Below are 18,928 nucleotides of genomic sequence, written 5' to 3'. Positions count from 1 at the left end.
TGATTAATTCAAAGAATGATTAGAATTTAATTAGCGTCCGGGTCCCCACAAATTAAAATGATATTCTAATTATTTTTATAAAATAAGATTATTAATTTTCTAAAAATCAATTTTCCAAAATAAAAATTGAACCAATTTTGCCCAAAAATTTGAAAAATCAGAAAATTGCACCATGGGCCCAAACAATTCATCCCCATTATCCAGAACGGTTCTCGAGACAATCCCGGGCAGCCGTCCGCACTGCCCGCCCGCTGCCCGAATGTTTCGGCAGTGGCGGCAGCTCCTATGGGCTCAGGGCGCGCACAGGTGCGCGAGGCGGGGCGCGCTAGTGTTCAAGACGCCGGGCGCGCTGCGCGCTAATTTCCCCACGCCGGGTGCACTGCGCGCTTCCGTCTGCGCACGGGCGTCCCACGCCGCGCGCGCAGTGCGCTGCCGTGCGCGTCCCTACGCATCGACTACCTGGAACAGTTCCATGCAGATTAATTTTTTTTTTCTGAAAAAAATAATTTTTCAGGGTGCTATAATTTTTTGAAAAATTTTCTTTTGTGGTTCGAAACAAATTATTCAATATGATTTAAAATCATACGATTCAGAAAACCTGGCTCTGATACCAATGTTGGATCCCGGTTTTCTACACGCCCAAACGCAGAGGAAGTTTTAAATTTTTTATTTATTTTGACAATCAAAATATGTTTGGACGCTCGTATGATTTTATCATAAAAATTCATAGGGTCTAAGAATTATACCTTTGTAAATTAATCATGTGGCTCTAACTAATCAGGTACAGACGGATCTAGTTCTTGATTAATCCCTACGAACTTTCTTCAATGACTCCTTTCTTTATTCTTCTAATCAGGTCCACAACTACAAGATTTGTTCCTCTTCTAAATTGCACTAGAAATTTAGAAGAACTTTTGCGTAGAGATTGAACACGAAGAAGAAATCGACTCAACACAATAAGCCGAATTTTTCTTTGTTTTTGAGAGGAGATTTTCGAGAGCAGCCCATTGAAATTGGAAGAGCCGAAACCTTTTTAAAAGATATTGCCAAAAGATTTTTTTTATGCTCTTCACGTAAAAAAATAAGGATCAAATCCTTATAATTATGTCTAATCTTTAATTTATTTAATTAATTATATAATTAAATCAATTAAAGATTCTACAAATATTATCATGTCAAATCATGAAACTCTCGGATGCAATCTTTGTGAATCACAATTAGGAGAGCGCGGAGGCTAGGTGTGGGGACCCGTACGTTAATCATATTCTTAATCATCATTGGGACTAATTAAAAAAATTATAATAAACAGGGTATAAATTTTTTTTTTAAAAATAATGCGGAACGTAGTGACATAAAATATATATACATCTCAGTATATAAAAGTAATAGTCCTGTACCGTATACATTTATTCAACTAAGGTTTAACATCTAATTTCAAGTGTCCAAACCCTATCTCTAATCCAAGTCCGGAGCCTCCACTCTAATCACGATCTCTCCTCATCTCCTGGATCCTGAACCTGTCCCACCTGATGTCAAGTACACATACAAACAAGACAACAGCCGGATAATTCCGGTGAGAATATAATCCCTGTATAAATCAACGAAACATGCAATCATGTGATAACCATAAAAGCAGGGACAGACAACAGCAATATATATCAAAAGCTGAAACATAACCAATATCAAACTGTCGACATTGCCCGTGACTCCACGACTCAGACTAGACTCAATCCTAGCCTAGAGATCCCGGTTTCCAGACATTGGCATTCCATATCAACCAACAGTAATAGAAAAGACTCCAGTTCTATCCACGTCGATATAGCATCGATCACCAGTAATAGAAGAAGCTCTGATTCTATCCACATCGGTATAGTATCGATCACCAGTAATAGAAGAAAACTACGATTCTATCCACATCGATATAACATCGATCATCAGTAATAGAAGAAGTTATAATTCTATCCACATCGATACGGTATCGATCACCAGTAATAGAAGGAGCTATAATTCTATCCACATCGATAGCCAATTATCCGGTGACAGACTATGGCACTACCGCCAATACACTATCTCATGACATAGTGCAATGTGCCCGTGGCGATCCCACCACTAACAAGCACTTCTGTAAAAAGATTACTCTTCTAATACCTGATATCTATCAATCAAGAGAACAAGTACATCAATCAAATTAATGCAAATATCAATGCAATAAAGTAAAGTATGTTATTTAGAGAAACTCAAGTCTAAACCGAATCAAGTCGATCTCCCAATACACATTGACTTATACCTTTCGTTTGTAGTCACGGTCTGAAGCAATCTCAATTCTGAACTCAAGACTATCTCTGTAAATCTGAAACGACATACCGGAAATGCTAATATCAATGTTCCATTCTCAATTCAACACTGAGTCTGATTAATTTGGATTTAATTCAAAATCAACGGTATAACAATACAATTTCAATATCCTCGTCAATACCACACCAGCAGATAACAGTTACAATCCATATCCAATATCCAATACAATCTATAATCCAATCACAATTCAAATCTGTCTGGTATAACTCAATATACCCTAAAAATTTATAACAATTCCATAATCAGTCCGTTTATAAATCTGACTTCGATTCTATGATGTCTAACATGTCCAGAACATCATATATGAATCCTATTCAATTCTGACAATAGCATAATTTCAAAGCATGTCAAAACGTAGCAAAACTTACGTCCAGTTGTAGCTTGCGTTGATATGAACACAGTACTGCAATCAGATTCAAAATCAGACGGACGGATTTTTCACAACTTTCCCCTGACCCTTTCTCGATTTTCTTCTGAAGGAACGAAGGAATTACATTGTATATATCTATATATACACACACACCAACGTACATGCAGCAAGGCAAATGGCGCACCCTTCACGCAACACGTCTCGCGCATATGCGCGACCTTCTTCCGCGCATATGCGCGAGGCAATATAGCCTGGCGCGTGTGTACACGGCATCTCGCGCATATGCGCACACCTCTTCCGCGAATATGCGCGAGGAATTCTTCACAACTCTCGGGTTGTCTCGCGCACATGCGCGGATACACGTCGCGCATCTGCGCGAGGCTCTCTGGATGTTTCGCGCATATGCGCCCGGCTGGTCGCGCATATGCGCGAGAGCTCTTCCTCGCACATACATGTTTTTTACACGTTATCTCAAATCGTGTCCCGATTAATCATTTCATAATCATATCAGATTATAAATCAATAATTACAGATTACTAGGATTAAATTTCCAGGCATTACATTTCTCCCCCCCTAAGATATGATTTCGTTCCCGAAATCACAGATAGTCAAATCATCTCATTAAGAAGAAATATAAATAAAGTCGAATAAAAATTTATATTAGTGAAATAATGCTGGGAATTCTTGTCTAATATCCGATTAAGTCTCCCAAGTGGCTTCTTCAATGCCATGACGAGTCCATTGTACTTTCACGAGAGGAATCATCTTCGTTCTGTGCTGTTTTTCTTTACGATCGATAATCCGGATCGGCTTCTCGACATAACTCAATGTCTCATCCAGCTCGGTCTCGTCTGGTTGAATGACATGTGAATCATCAGGGAGATATTTTCGCAGCATCGATACATGAAAAACATCATGTATTCCAGATAATGAAGGCGGCAATGCTAGTCGATAGGCACGATCTCCTATCTTTTCAAGAATCTCATAAGGACCGACGTATCGTGGAGACAACTTCCCTTTATTCCCAACTCGGACAACACCCCTGAAAGGAGAAATTTTCAGGAACACTCGGTCTCCTGCTTCAAATACCAACAGTCATTGTCGAAGGTTGGCATATTTGGCTTGTCTGTCCTGGGCTGCCTTCATTTTCTTCTGAATTAATTTCACTTTTTCAGTCATATCTCTGATCATATCAGGTCCAGTCTCAGGAACGTCAGAGATGTCATCCAAATATAAAGGGGATCTGCATTTACTTCCGTACAACGCTTCGAATGGTGCCATCTCAATACTCGTTTGATAGCTATTGTTGTACGAAAATTCGCAAAGTGACAATGCATCTTGCAGTTAGTGCTAAAATCAAGCACTACAGCTCTCATCATATCTTCCAATGTCTGAATCGTCCGTTCTGACTGTCCGTCGGTCTGTGGATGATATGCGGTACTCAGATGTAACTTAGTACCGAGAGCTTGCTGTAAAACTCTGCCAGAAGTGCGAAGTAAACCGAGGATCACGGTCTGACACAATCGACTTCGGCACTCCGTGCAGTCTAACCACTTCCTTGACATAGAGATCGGCCATCTGATCATATCTATACGTCATTTTGTATGGAATAAAGTATGCTGATTTGGTCAATCGATCAATCACGACCCAAATCACATCACAACCTCGGGAAGATCTCGGTAACTGCGTCACAAAATCCATGGAAATGTGATCCCATTTCCATTCAGGAATAGATAAACTCTGTAACATTCCTCCAGGTTTCTTTCTTTCAGCCTTCACCTGTTGGCAATTCAGACATTTGGCTACAAATGTAGCAATATCAGCTTTCATTTGTTTCCACCAATACTCTGTCTTTAAATCATTATACATTTTCCTGCCACCAGGATGAATGCTAAAACGGCTGTTGTGCGCTTCTGACAGTATTCGTTGTCTTAAATCCGAAACATTCGGCACAACAAGGCAATTATTCACATACAAAATACCATTTTGAACCTGATATTCCGATCGATGTCCAGCTTTAACCATAGCAATTGACTTCTGTATATTCTTATCACCTTTTTGAGCTGTTTTAATTCTCAAAATCAGCTGTGGTTCAGCTTGAATATTATATAATCTCATAGGTCTCCGATCTGTCTCAAATACTAATCCAGCCAAACAGCAGTCTTCAATTAAATTCGAAACACCAATAGTCGATAAGGATAAAGAACATATCTTTCGACTTAGTGCATCAGCTGCTGCATTAGACTTTCCTGGGTAGTATTTGATTTCACAATCAAAATCTTTCAATAAATCAAGTCATCTTCGTTGTCTCATATTCAACTCTGACTGTGAAAACAGATATTTCAAGCTTTTATGATCAGAATAGATTTCGAATTTCTTACCGTAGAGGTAATGTCGCCATATCTTCAGGGCAAAGACTATGGCTGCCAATTCAAGATCATGAATGGGATAACGAGATTCATGGGGTTCCAGCTGTCTCGAGGCATAAGCAATCACATGCCCCCGCTGCATCAGCACACATCCCAATCCGCGGTGAGATTCATCACAATAAACAACAAAGTCAGCAGTACCTGAAGGAATCGTCAACACAGGCGCACTGGTCAATCTTTTCTTCAGTTCAAGAAAACTGGTCTCACATTCTTCAGACCAAACAAATGGAGCATTCTTCTGAGTCAACTGTGTAATCGGTTTGGCAATACTCGAAAAATCTTTAATGAATCGGCGATAATATCCTGCCAAACCCATAAAACTGCGTATCTCTGGTACAGATGTCGGTCTCGGCCACGAAATCACTGCCTCAACCTTACTGGGATCAACTGATATCCCGTCTCCGGATATAATATGACCCAGAAATATTACCTGTTTCAACCAGAACTCGCATTTCGACAATTTAGCATACAGTTTCTCCGCCCTCAAAATTCTCAACACAGTCCTCAGATGACCAGCATGCTCAATCATATTCTTTGAATAGATCAATATATCATCAATGAATATGATAACAAAATCATCCAAATATTTCTGAAAGACGCGGTTCATCAATCCCATAAATACCGCTGGTGCATTCGTCAAACCAAAAGGCATGACAATAAACTCATAGTATCCATACCTGGTTCTGAATGCTGTCTTTGAGATATCAGACTCCCTGACTCTCAGTTGATGGTATCCAGATCTCAAATAGATCTTGGAATACATCGAAGAACCCTGCAACTGATCAAATAAATCATCAATACGAGGAAATGGATATTTATTCTTTACCGTTGCCTTGTTCAGTTGCCGGTAGTCGATACAAAGTCTCATCGATCTGTCTTTCTTCCTCACGAACAGTACTGGAGCACCCCAAGGAGATACACTCGGTCTGATATACCCCTTGGCCAGTAAATCCTCCAAATGTTCTTTCAACTCGATCGGTGCCATTCGATATGGAGCTATCGAAATTGGAACTGTTCCTGGCATCAATTCAATACTGAAATTGATCTCTCGTATCGGAGGCAATCCAGGAATCTCATCTGGAAAAACATCAGCAAACTCACACACCACTGGCAAATCCGCCAATGATAGACTCGATTTCAGTAAATCAACTGAATAAATTTGGAATCCATCCGCTCCTTTCTGCAATAATCGAGTCATATTCATAGCAGATATCAAAGGAATTCTGGCACGAGAACCTTTACCATAAAATTTCCACTCCTCAACCATCTCAGGTCTGAATCGAACAATTTTGTGGAAACAATCGACTGTAGCCCTGTACTTGGTCAGCGTATCAATACCGATAATACAATCAAAATCGGATATCCCAAGTACAATACAGTCCAACTCAATCTCATGCCCATCATACTGCAGTATACAAGATTTCACAGACTTCACCAATATCAAACCTGTCCCTAACGGAGAAGAGACAGACACTACCGCAGACAATGACTCAATAGGTAACGCATGACTCAATGCAAATCTCTCCGAAATAAAAGTATGCGATGCACCAGTATCAATCAACACATATGCAGGATAACCAGAAATAAAACAGTTACCTGCCATGACATCATCAGGTGCATCCTGTGCCTGATCCTCAGTCAAAGCGAATAGTCGGGCATGCTGTCTAGGAGGCTGGCTCGCTGTCTGGCTCCCTCCTGGCCTCGGCTGTGAGAGGGTAGGCAGTGCTGGCTGAAAGGAATGAACGGCAGAAGATCGTCTTCCTGTCTGAGCCACTGATCCAGATGACTCAGCGGCCTGGGATCCCTGAGCACCTCGCTGTGGACATACTCGGGCAAAGTGTCCTTGCTGTTTACAAATGCGGCAGTTGCCGAACACTCCTCGGCACTGTTCGGTGGAATGCTTCCCTCCACAAGTGCTACAGTAAGGTCCTGTATAACTCTGGCCCTGACCGGTCTGTCTAGAGCCACTCGAACTGGATGAGCTACTTCCAGCTTTCTAGAATTTCTTCCCCCTAGCTTTCAGGAATTCTTTCTTCCCACTACCACTGCCGCTCTCAAATCGGGGAGCTGGTGGAGGCAGCTGTGATCTCGGTGCTGAAGGCACAAACGAAGCCTCTCTCTGTCTCATTAAACCGGCTTCGGCTCCCTTGGCTCGGTTCAAGGCATCGGTGAAATTGTTTGGCCTCCCGGTATTCACCAAGGTAAAGATTTCAGGATTTAGGCCATTTATGAACTGGTCCGTAACGGCCTTATCATGTTCAGCCACATGAGGAGAAAATCGGAGCAATGTAGAGAACTTAGCCACATATTCCTCAATGTTTAACTGGCCCTGTCTCAAGTTTGCAAATTCGGCTCCCTTGTCCTTCCTATACGATACTGGAAAGAACCTTTGATAAAATTCAGCCTTAAACACATTACAGGTAATGGCCGTACCTCGTTGTTACAATGCCCGTTTCGTTGTGATCCACCAGTTTTTGGCAACGTCATGCAGCTGGTGTCCGATCAGTTTCACCCTCTTCTCATCAGTATATTCCAAAGATTCGAACATCATTTCAATATCGTCCAACGAACTCTCGCATTCCACGGAATTCTCCGTACCTTTCAAAGTCGGTGGATGGAAGGACTGAAACCTTTTTAGCAATTTCTCCATAGGAGTAGCTGTCACATCCATGGGAGGATTCGAGGTACTCCCCTGTTCTGGCACTCTTCTCGGAGGCATATCTGATAATTAAAGGGGTTAGTAATTCCAAATACCACTTACCAGTTTCAATCCTCCTCGGATCATCTTACAGCTGATCCATTCCAAATAATACACAATATCATATCAAAATCAGATATTCAGGCAAATATGTATTAAAACAGGAATTCATGCTAGCAACCAAAAGCAGAGAAGAAAACACATTCTACCCCGCTCACTAGCTCCTCTCTCAATCTAAATGATCTATCTCTCTGATACCAACTGTTGTGGGGACCCGAACGCTAATCATATTCTTAATCATCATTGGGACTAATTAAAACAATTATAATAAACTGGGTCTAAATTTTTTTTTTAAATAATGCGGACGTGGTGACATAAAATATATATACATCTCAGTATATAAAAGTAATAGTCCTGTACCACATACATTTATTCAACTAAGGTTTGACATCTAATGTCAAGTGTCCAAAGCCTATCTCTAATCCAAGTCCGGAGCCTCCACTCTAATCACGATCTCTCCTCATCTCCTGGACCCTGAACCTGTCCCACCTGTTGTCAAGTACACATACAAACAAGTCAACATCCGGATAATTCCGGTGAGAATATAATCCCAGTATAAATCAACGAAACATGAAATCATGTGATAACCATAAAAGCAGGGACAGATAACAGCAATATATTTCAAAATCTGAAACATAACCAATATCAAACTGTCGACATTGTTCGTGACTCCACGACTCAGACTAGACTCAATCCTATCCTAGGGATCCCTGTTTCCAGACATTGGCATTCCATATCAACCAACAGTAATAGAAAAGACTCCAGTTCTATCCACGTCGATATAGCATCGATCACCAGTAATAGAAGAAGCTCTGATTCTATCCACATCGGCATAGTATCTGGAGCTAGACTCCCTCACATCAGCAAACTCAACGTCTCTGTCCGGCGGCAAACCCGACACATCATCCTCAAACACATCAGCAAACTCCCTCACCACATCGATATCCTCAATATTCAACTTCACAATAATATCCACATCCACAATTGAAGCCAGAAACCCATCACAACCTCTACACAGCAATCTCTCAGCCTCAAGACAAGAAATAAAAGGAAGGACCAGCGAAGTACCTGCACTGGCGAGCGTACCTCCCTTAATGCTATCATCTTCCTTGGTCATCGCAAAGATGCGACCCTGAACCTTCTCTTGGCTAGCTCCTCTTGGACAATCTCAGGCAATGTGGCCTGCCGTGCCACAACGATAACAAGAATGAGTGCCAAATCTGCACTCTCCCCTATGATGTCTCCCACACTTGGGACATAAAGGCTTCTCGGGATCAGATGGAGCAACTGGAACTGTCGGTGGTCTAGGACTCGAATCCATCTTGCCCTTCCCCTTGAACCGATCTCTACCTCGCTGACTCGAACTCTGGCCCCTCTGAGCAATCGCCTGATGTCTCGCCTGCCTCTCCCTGGCGGTGTCCTTCTCGTCCTACTCTGCCAACAAAGCCTTGGACACGATCTCCTTGAAAGTCACAGCCTGGGACATATTGATATCTCGACGAATCTCAGCTCTAAGGCCTCGAATGAAATGAGCACCTTTGTCTTTGTCGTTGGAAGCAATGTACGGAGCAAACAATCAACCCTCTTCAAACTTCAGAATATACTCATCCACATTCAAGCACCCCTGTCGAAGCTCCAAGAACTCCGAAACCTTCCTCGCTCGAAGCGCGTCGGGGAAATACTTGTCATAGAACAACTCTGTAAACTCTGACCACTTCAATGTCGAGACATCAACTCCAACCTTGGTCGCATTCCACCATATGCGAGCAGCTTTAACCAACATGAATACAACACAGCTGATACGGTCTCTGTCCTCGTAGTGGAGATGATCGAAGATCGCCTCTAAAGCCTTGACCCACTCGACTGCAACTAAAGGATCGGTGCTCCCTGAAAATTCCGGCGGATCCATCCTCTTAAAAGCAGAAAATATGGCATCAGTGCCAACAGCCTGAGCAACTTGCCCTCTTGCTTGACCTCTGCCCTGACCTGCTCCTTGCAATCGGAGCAACTGCTGGATCTGCTCACTATGGACCTTGGCCTGCTCTTTCCATAACTTGCCGAACTCATCGACAACTCTCGAGGAAGAACTATCCTCACCCTCTACTGCTTTCCTCTTAGGTGGCATCCTCTACTCTACAATGGGCTCACAAAAGACATATCAATATATAACAATGGATAGATGCAAGAAAACATACCCGGACAGTTGAAAGTAGACGAAGTTATATGCATTGGTCCAAAGAACACCGCTCTGATACCACTAAATGTGACACCTCTTACCTCTTTAAATAAAATACACAGCGGAAATTAAAATTTTCTTTAAAATACGGAAGGAGTTTCAAAATACATTTCTTTAAAGATCTTTACAAAATAACAATACATGATCATTTGAATGACATAACAAAATACAAAACATCATTCCTATGATCATGCCAAAATCTTCCTTCCAACGGTGTATGCATATGACCCCCTGTCCACAGTCAACATCCCGGGCCGCCACTCTGATCTGCATCACATGAAATAACTGAAATGAGAATAAATCTCAGCAAGTGGAACTCTTACATAGCAATGACAATAAACTCTGTAAAACATAGCTTTGAAATCATAAATACCATCAACTCTGAATCATAAACTCTGAACATGAATATCATAGCAATAGCATATAAATGAAATGGTATTTCTCTTTACTCTGGGGATTGATATCAATAGTATCTCTGCTCTGGGGTGCTCGTATCCCTATCGATATAAACCGATAACTCTGAGGGATATAAGCCTGTGGTCGTTGATCAACTAATTGCATGCAATCTCTGACTATGTATTTATCAATCCAGAAAACATTTAAACTCTCTCTTGGCATTAAAAACACTTTGAAACTCTATCTTTTCTCTTGTATTCCCTTTGAAAAATAATTGAGACATCAATTGTCTCCAATAAACATAGCAATGGAATCAATACATAACAATGAATCAATTGAAGGGAATATCGTATTAAAACCTTTAAAACACAATACATATAACATCATGTAAGCAAAAGGGATGAATTTCCACTTACAAACTAATAGAACACCTCAATCAAAGCTCTTGAACACCACCTACAACACTAATCCATAAATAACACCAACATCAACTCTATATCCAAGAATCCAAGCTAAATAATCCATAAATCCACAAGAACAACAAACCCAAGTCAACTCTTAACTCAAAACCTTAAAAGAATCGCACCAAAAGCTTACCTTAGCTTCCTAGCACCAAGGAGAACCACGATCTCAAGTCGAAAATCGAACTAGATCCAAGAATCAAAGATGGAAAGTGAAAGAAATGGAGGAAAACCCTTGCCAGAAGAGAGAAAATCGAGTTTGAAGGAAAAGGAAAGGAGGAAATGAAGCCAACCACTCCAAAAAGTTACTAAATATCTCGCCCATACCTCAATAATGCATGACCGCGGGAGCGCTCACACAAGCACCGCGGGTGCGCTATGCCTTCGACCAAACCATCATTTCCTGGAACACCATCACCGCGGGTGCGGCGCGGTAACCACCGCGGGTGCGGTCCCTACACTACCGCGGGTGCGGTCCTGCTACGGTTCCCAACTCCAAAATCATGAATAGTACACCGCGGGGGCACTCCTCTAAGAGCGCGGGTGCACTTTGGTCACGGCAATGATCAATACTCAACCAACTAAAATCGATCCGAAACTCTGAAACGAACAACCAACAACAACTAATACCTCAAGACAATAATAACCAATAATACTATGGCCCAAAACACAACTCTAAACATCTAATCTCATAACCCAAATAACAAGTAAAGCTTAAACCGTACCGTACACCGGGCTCGGCTATTACAATCTCCCCTCCTTAGAGGAATTTCGTCCGCGAAATTGACGTCACAGAACGAACAACTCAGGATACTTCTCTCTCATCTCATCCTCTGGTTCCCACGTAGCCTCTTCCATAAAATGGTTCCTCCAAAGGACTTTAACGATGCCGATCTCTTTGTTCCTCAAAACTCTAACTCTGCGATCCAGAATCTGAATCGGAATCTCTTGGTAAGTCAAATTCGGCGTCAAGTCCAATGGCTCGTGGTGAAGAACATGGGAAGGATTCGCAATATACTTCCTGAGCATCGAAACATGAAACACATTGTGAACTCTGTAAAGATCTGGCGGTAAGGCTAACCTGTAGGCTCGATCACCAACTCTGTCCAAAATCTCAAATGGACCAATAAACCTCGGACTCAGCTTACCCTTCTTGCCCAACCTCATCACACCCTTGAGAGGTGCTATCTTCAGAAACACATGATCGCCAACCTCGAACTGCAACGGCCTACGCCGAACATCTGCATAGCTCTTCTGTCTCGACTGCGCTGTCTTCATCCTCTCTCGGATCACAACAACAACATCAGCAGTCTGCTGGACCAACTCTCGTCCTAACATCTTCCTCTCGCCAATCTCATCCCAAAACAAAGGCGATCTGCACTTCCTGCCATAAAGTGCCTCATACGGTGCCATGCCAATCGTCACCTGGTAACTGTTATTATACGTGAACTCAACCAAAGGCAACTTAGAATCCCAGCTACCTGGATAATCGATAGTACAAGCTCTGAGCATATCCTCAAGAATCTGAATGACTCTCTCTGACTGACCGTCGCTCTGAGGGTGATAAGCTGTACTAAACGCTAACCGCGAACCCATAGCTCTGTGCAAACTCTTCCAAAACTCTGAAGTAAACCTGGGGTCACGATCAGACACGATCGACACTGGAACACCATGAAGTCTAACAATCTCTGCAATATAGTCCTCAGCATACTGGTTCATGGAATACGTCGTCTTGACTGGAAGAAAGTGCGCTGACTTGGTCAATCGATCAACGATAACCCAAATGGAATTGAAACCTCTCTGTACTCTGGGAAGACCAGTCACGAAATCCATCGTAATATGCTCCCACTTCCACTGAGGAATCGGCAATGATAGAAATGTCCCAGCAGGTCTCTGATGCTCGATCTTCACCTGCTGACAAGTAAGGCACTGAGAAATGAACATGGCAATATCTTTCTTCATACCTGGCCACCAGTAAAGTCTACGAAGATCCTGATACATCTTCGTACTGCCTGGATGTATCGAATATGACGCGGTATGAGCCTCTGTCAGAATGTCTCGTCGAATATCATTGCCAATAGGAACACAAATACGGCCTCTGAAAGTCACCAAACCCTCTCCATTCAGCCCAAACTCTGAGTTACCTCTCTTCTCTGCTCTAGCTCTCATCTCTGTCAACTGAACATCAACAGTCTGCTCTCTACGGATCCTGTCCGTCAATGTAGCCCGAATGACCAACGCTGAAAGACGAGCAATGGTCCCCGGAACTACCAAAGAAATCTCCTCTCTCTGCAAATCCATCAACAATGGCCTCTGAATCAAAGAACTCAAGGAAGAACTCGACTTACGGCTCAAAGCATCAGCCACAACGTTCGCCTTCCCTGGGTGATAACTGATAGTCACATCATAATCTTTGACAAGTTCTAACCACCTCCTCTGCCGCATATTGAGCTCTCTCTGAGAAAACAAATACTTCAAACTCTTGTGGTCTGTGAAGATCTGTAGTGACCCGTTCCAGAATCACCTACTAATGAAGAACTAAGCATGCAATTAACTTAATTAATAATAATCAGAGATAACAGCGGAAAACTGACACCAAACGATAGATATACAACCCAATCGAAAATCCAGAACAACTCAACTAAACTGAAATATACGGTACAACCATATCGAAACAAAAAGATACCGAAGAACTAAACCAACCAGCTACTCAACGTCCTCCTCCTCCTCCTCCTGAGCTGTCCAACCTGAGGCCTGCCCCGTGGGAATGGGGTGTCCAAGATAAACATAACCGAGGACGTGAGCGATAAGAACGCCCAGTACAAAAGCATGAGTATACAAACCTATATGAAATGCACATGCTATGATATGATACCAGGGTAGTCAAGAAACAGGAGTAACAAAGGATCTCAAAATGCTCAGTCTAGAGGCGCCAAGTGGATAGTGCCGCGCGGTACTCCTCTGGGTCACTGCATCCACTACAAGAACAGACGTGGACCTAAAATGTCCCGGATCACCGAAGCCCTCCGGACCCGTCGGCCACTGTGTACTCTCGGTGTCCATGCGTCCACAAGACAAGACAGGGCTGAGCGGCCCCACAAGATATAGCTTATCTCGAAAGAGATACAGCTCAACAGTAAAGGCTATCTCGAAGGAGATACGGCTCAACATGAAATGCAGCATGCATCATAAAGCGTGACATAATAGCATGCATCATATGACATATATCAATGCACCACATAATCATGCAACACATATAAGAATGTATACTCGACCAGGATATCTCGGATAGTACTTTCGTACCTCTATCACAGCAAGCCTAGCCTTACGCAACACCGCTAATCAGGTCTAGAACAAGCCTACGCATCAAAAGCATACCCAATGAACAATACTACCATGCTAGACTAGCAAAACCAGTACTACCAAAGGTTTTGGGTTTACCTTCGTCCGTCGACAGCCCTTTGATGTCGATTGCCTCGTAACTCAGGCGTCGCTACGCTACCAATCCTGGCAGCTCTTGGCTATCGCTCGACCAACAACTAACCCTAGAAACCTTCCAAACCTCTCAACTAGGAGACACAACTTCAAGAATTTGCAATCCAAAATGAGGAATTCCGAGCACTATTTATAGGCTATGTTCGGATCCACCGAACACACTTCGGAACGTCCGAACTCCTACGTGTCCATCGGCTCTTGACACCTCATGATCGGATCCACCGAACCTACACTTCGGATCATCCGAACTTGCATGCAAACTGACGTGTCGATCAACTCTTGACACCTCATGATCGGATCCACCGAACCCACTTCGGATCGTCCGAACTCTTCGGTGCTACCGAACCATCTTCGGTTCGTCCGATCATGACCATGGTCAAAATTACACATTAAACCTTCTTAATCACCATTAATCCGTTAATTACCCAATTTGGAATTCAGGCTACTACATTCTCCCCCCCTTAAAAAGATTTCGTCCTCGAAATCAAGTTTAGAGGATGAACAAAAAGGAGTAACAACCTTGTTATTATATCTCAATTGTTGCTAAACACAACTGATATTTAGATTACAACGGAAAACACACACACATCCATATTACAACCATAGTACAACTCAAAAGAGCTCTGGATGCTCCGAACGCATACGACTCTCTAGCTCCCAAGTGGCTTCTTCAGTGCCTCTGCGCTGCCACTGAACTAAGAAAAGAGGAATGATCTTATTCCGCAACACCTTGTCTTTGCGATCGAGAATCCGCACTGGTCGTTCCACGTAAGACAAATCCGAATTTAGTTGAACTTCAGAGGGATGCAAGATGTGAGACTCATCTGCTACATATCGTCTCAACAAAGATACGTGGAACACATCATGAATCCCAGACAGATACGGAGGTAATGCTAACCTGTAAGCCAAATCTCCCACACATTCCAGAATCTCAAAAGGACCAATAAATCTCGGAGATAGCTTACCCTTGAGACCAAATCTCAAAATCCTGCGAAAAGGCGAAACTCGGAGAAACACTTTCTCACCTGGCTGAAAATAAAGAGGCCGCCGCTTGGTGTTCGCATAACTAGCCTGTCGATCCTGAGCGATCTTAATCCGCTTCTTGATTACTGCAACCTTATCAATAGCCTGCTGGACTAACTCCGGTCCCTCAACATGTCGTTCCCCAACTTCATCCCAAAATAATGGAGTACGACAACGTCGCCCATACAACGCCTCAAATGGTGCCATACCAATACTACGATGATAGCTGTTGTTGTACGCGAACTCAATCAAAGGCAAATGATCCTGCCAAGCGGTTCCGAAATCCATCACACAAGCTCGCATCATATCCTCAAGTGTACGGATAGTCCTCTCTGTCTGACCGTCGGTCTCTGGATGATAAGCTGTACTCAAACTTAGTGAAGTGCCCAATGCTGACTGGAAACTACCCCAAAATCGTGAGGTAAAACGAGGATCTCTGTCACTGACAATACTAACTGGCACCCCATGCAAACGTACAATCTCTTGAATGTACAATCGAGCCATACGATCGAAAGTGAAATCACGGTTATATGGCAGAAAATGAGCAGACTTGGTGAGTCGATCCACCACTATCCAAATAGCATCACTATTCCTCGAAGACAATGGTAAGTGAGTAATGAAATCCATCGCGATATGCTCCCACTTCCATTCAGGAATAGGTAAGTTCAGCAATAATCCTCCCGGTCGACGGTGCTCTGCCTTAACCTGCTGACAAACAAGACACTTGGAAACAAACTGATAAACGCTGCGCTTCATCCCTTTCCACCAAAATCGTGTCCTCAAATCTTTATACATCTTATTGCTTCCCGGATGAACACTCAACTTGCTTCGATGGGCCTGAGATAAGATCTCTTCCCTCAAAGTATCATCCTCTGGTACCACAACTCGATTAGACAAACACAGAAGACCATTAGACTGATAATGGAAATTGCTATCTCCACCAACCAATCGGGCTAATCTCTGAGTCTTGAGATCAGACATCTGTGCATCTCGAATCCGAGCGAACAAAGCTGGCTCAGATAAAATGGTAGCAACACGAATGCTCTCCATACCTTTCCGATGTTTGAAATTAAATCCCAATGAACAACAATCCTGGATAGTACTAATCATAGCACTGGTCTGAAGTGCAGAGGCTCTCACCTTGCGACTAAGTGCATCGGCTGTGAGATTCGCAGAACCTGGATGGTACTTGATCTCGCAGTCATAATCTTTAAGTAGATCCATCCAACGATGTTGTCTCATGTTCAACTCAGCCTGAGTGAACAGATACTTCAGACTCTTATGATCAGTAAAAATTTCAAACTTAACCCCGTACAAGTAATGACGCCAGATCTTCAGCGCGAACACAATAGCAGCTAATTCTAGATCATGAATAGGGTACTTCTCCTCGTGAGGTTTCAGCTGCCTAGAAGCGTAAGCGATCACATGACCATTCTGCGTCAACACACACCCTAAGCCTTGAAAAGAGGCATCGGTGTAAACGCTGAAACCATCAGATCCTGACGGTAACGCCAAAACAGGTGCAGAAGTCAGAAGTCGACGAAGCTCTCTGAAACTATCTTCGCACTCAGATGACCACTCAAATGGAACATCCTTCCGAGTAAGTTGCGTCAATGGTCTAGCTACCTGAGAGAAATTCACGATGAAGCGACGATAATACCCTGCCAGACCTAGAAAACTACGGATCTCAGCCACCGTCGTAGGACGTGACCAATTCAGCACTGCTTCGATCTTGCTGGGATCCACAGAAATTCCTTCCTTGGAAATCACATGACCAAGGAATACTACACGATCAATCCAGAACTCGCACTTACTCAGCTTAGCATACAATTGCTTCTCGCGAAGAATCTGCAACACAATCCTCAAGTGCTGGATATGCTCTTCCACACTGTGAGAATAAATCAAGATATCGTCGATGAAAACCACAACAAACTGATCTAGAAAATCCCGAAAGACTCGATTCATCAGATCCATGAACACCGCTGGCGCATTCGTCAATCCAAATGGCATAACTAGAAACTCGTAATGCCCATATCGAGTACGAAATGCAGTCTTGGAAATATCATCATCTCTGACTCTCATCTGATGATAACCCGATCGCAAGTCAATCTTGGAGTAAACAGAGGTACCCTGAAGCTGATCAAACAAGTCATCGATACGGGGTAATGGATACTTGTTTTTAATCGTCACACGATTCAGCTGGCGATAATCAATGCACAATCGCATCGACCCATCCTTTTTCTTGACAAACAAGACTGGAGCTCCCCAAAGTGAAACACTTGGGCGAATATAACCTTTATCAAGAAGATCCTGCAATTGCTGCTTCAATTCTCTCATCTCTGACGGAGCAAGACGATAGGGGGCACGAGAAATCGGTGCAGTCCCTGGCATTAACTCAATGCCAAATTCCACCTCTCTAACCAGAGGAAAACCAGGAATCTCATCTGGAAAAACATCAGGAAATTCACAAATCACTGGAATATCATCTATACCAACACTACCTGTGGAGGAATCAATCGCATAGATGAGGTAGCCTTCCCCGCCCGCTTCTAAAGCACGACAGGCTTTCAGAGCAGATACCACTGGCATCGGAGGTCGCGCTCCCTCACCATAGAAAAACCAACTAGAGCTCTCAGTCGTACGAAACTGAACAAGCTTCTGGTAACAATCCACGGTAGCTCGGTAGGTAGTCAATAGGTCTATACCTAGAATACAATCAAAATCCTCCATCTCCAGGATCATAAGATTCGCAATCAATTCGTTACCCTCAAAATTTAAGGGACAACCCATCACTAGACGCTTTGCTAACACCGAATGACCCATCGGGGTAGAAACGGAAAGAATGACGTCTAGAGAAACATACGGTAACTTATGACGCTTAACAAATCGTGCAGAAATGAATGAATGCGATGCTCCGGTATCAATAAGAACAAAAGCAGGAATACCGCATAAATGAAAAGTACCTGCTATGACTCTCTCTGTCTCATCTGCAGCCTGATCCTGGTTCAGCGAAAAAACCTGACCTTGGGCACGAGGTCGAAGATTTGAACTACCCACTGCCTGACCCTGCCTCCTCTGCTGAACAGTCGTCTGAGATCCGGAACCAGATCCTGCTCCACCTCGCAACTGAGGACAATTCTTCTTGAGATGACCCATCTCTCCGCACTGAAAACAAGCTCCCGCGGCTGATCGGCATTGCTCCGATGGATGGTTCTTCCCACAATGCACACAAGAAACCTTCCTCTTACCAAAGCGAAAAACACCGCTAGACCGTGATCCAGATCCAGAAGAAGAAGAACCTGACTTCTTGAAAGACTGAGATCGAGGGCTCAAAGTACTCGGAGGTCTAGAAGAAAGAATAGCCCTACCACGCTGGAGACTGATTTCTGCCTGGCGACACCGGTT

Source organism: Primulina eburnea, chromosome 4 (assembly GCF_022965805.1).
Source record: "Primulina eburnea isolate SZY01 chromosome 4, ASM2296580v1, whole genome shotgun sequence".
Taxonomy (NCBI): Eukaryota; Viridiplantae; Streptophyta; class Magnoliopsida; order Lamiales; family Gesneriaceae; genus Primulina; species Primulina eburnea.
The sequence above is the reverse complement of the archived record's forward strand: the minus strand, read 5'-3'. Positions refer to the sequence as shown.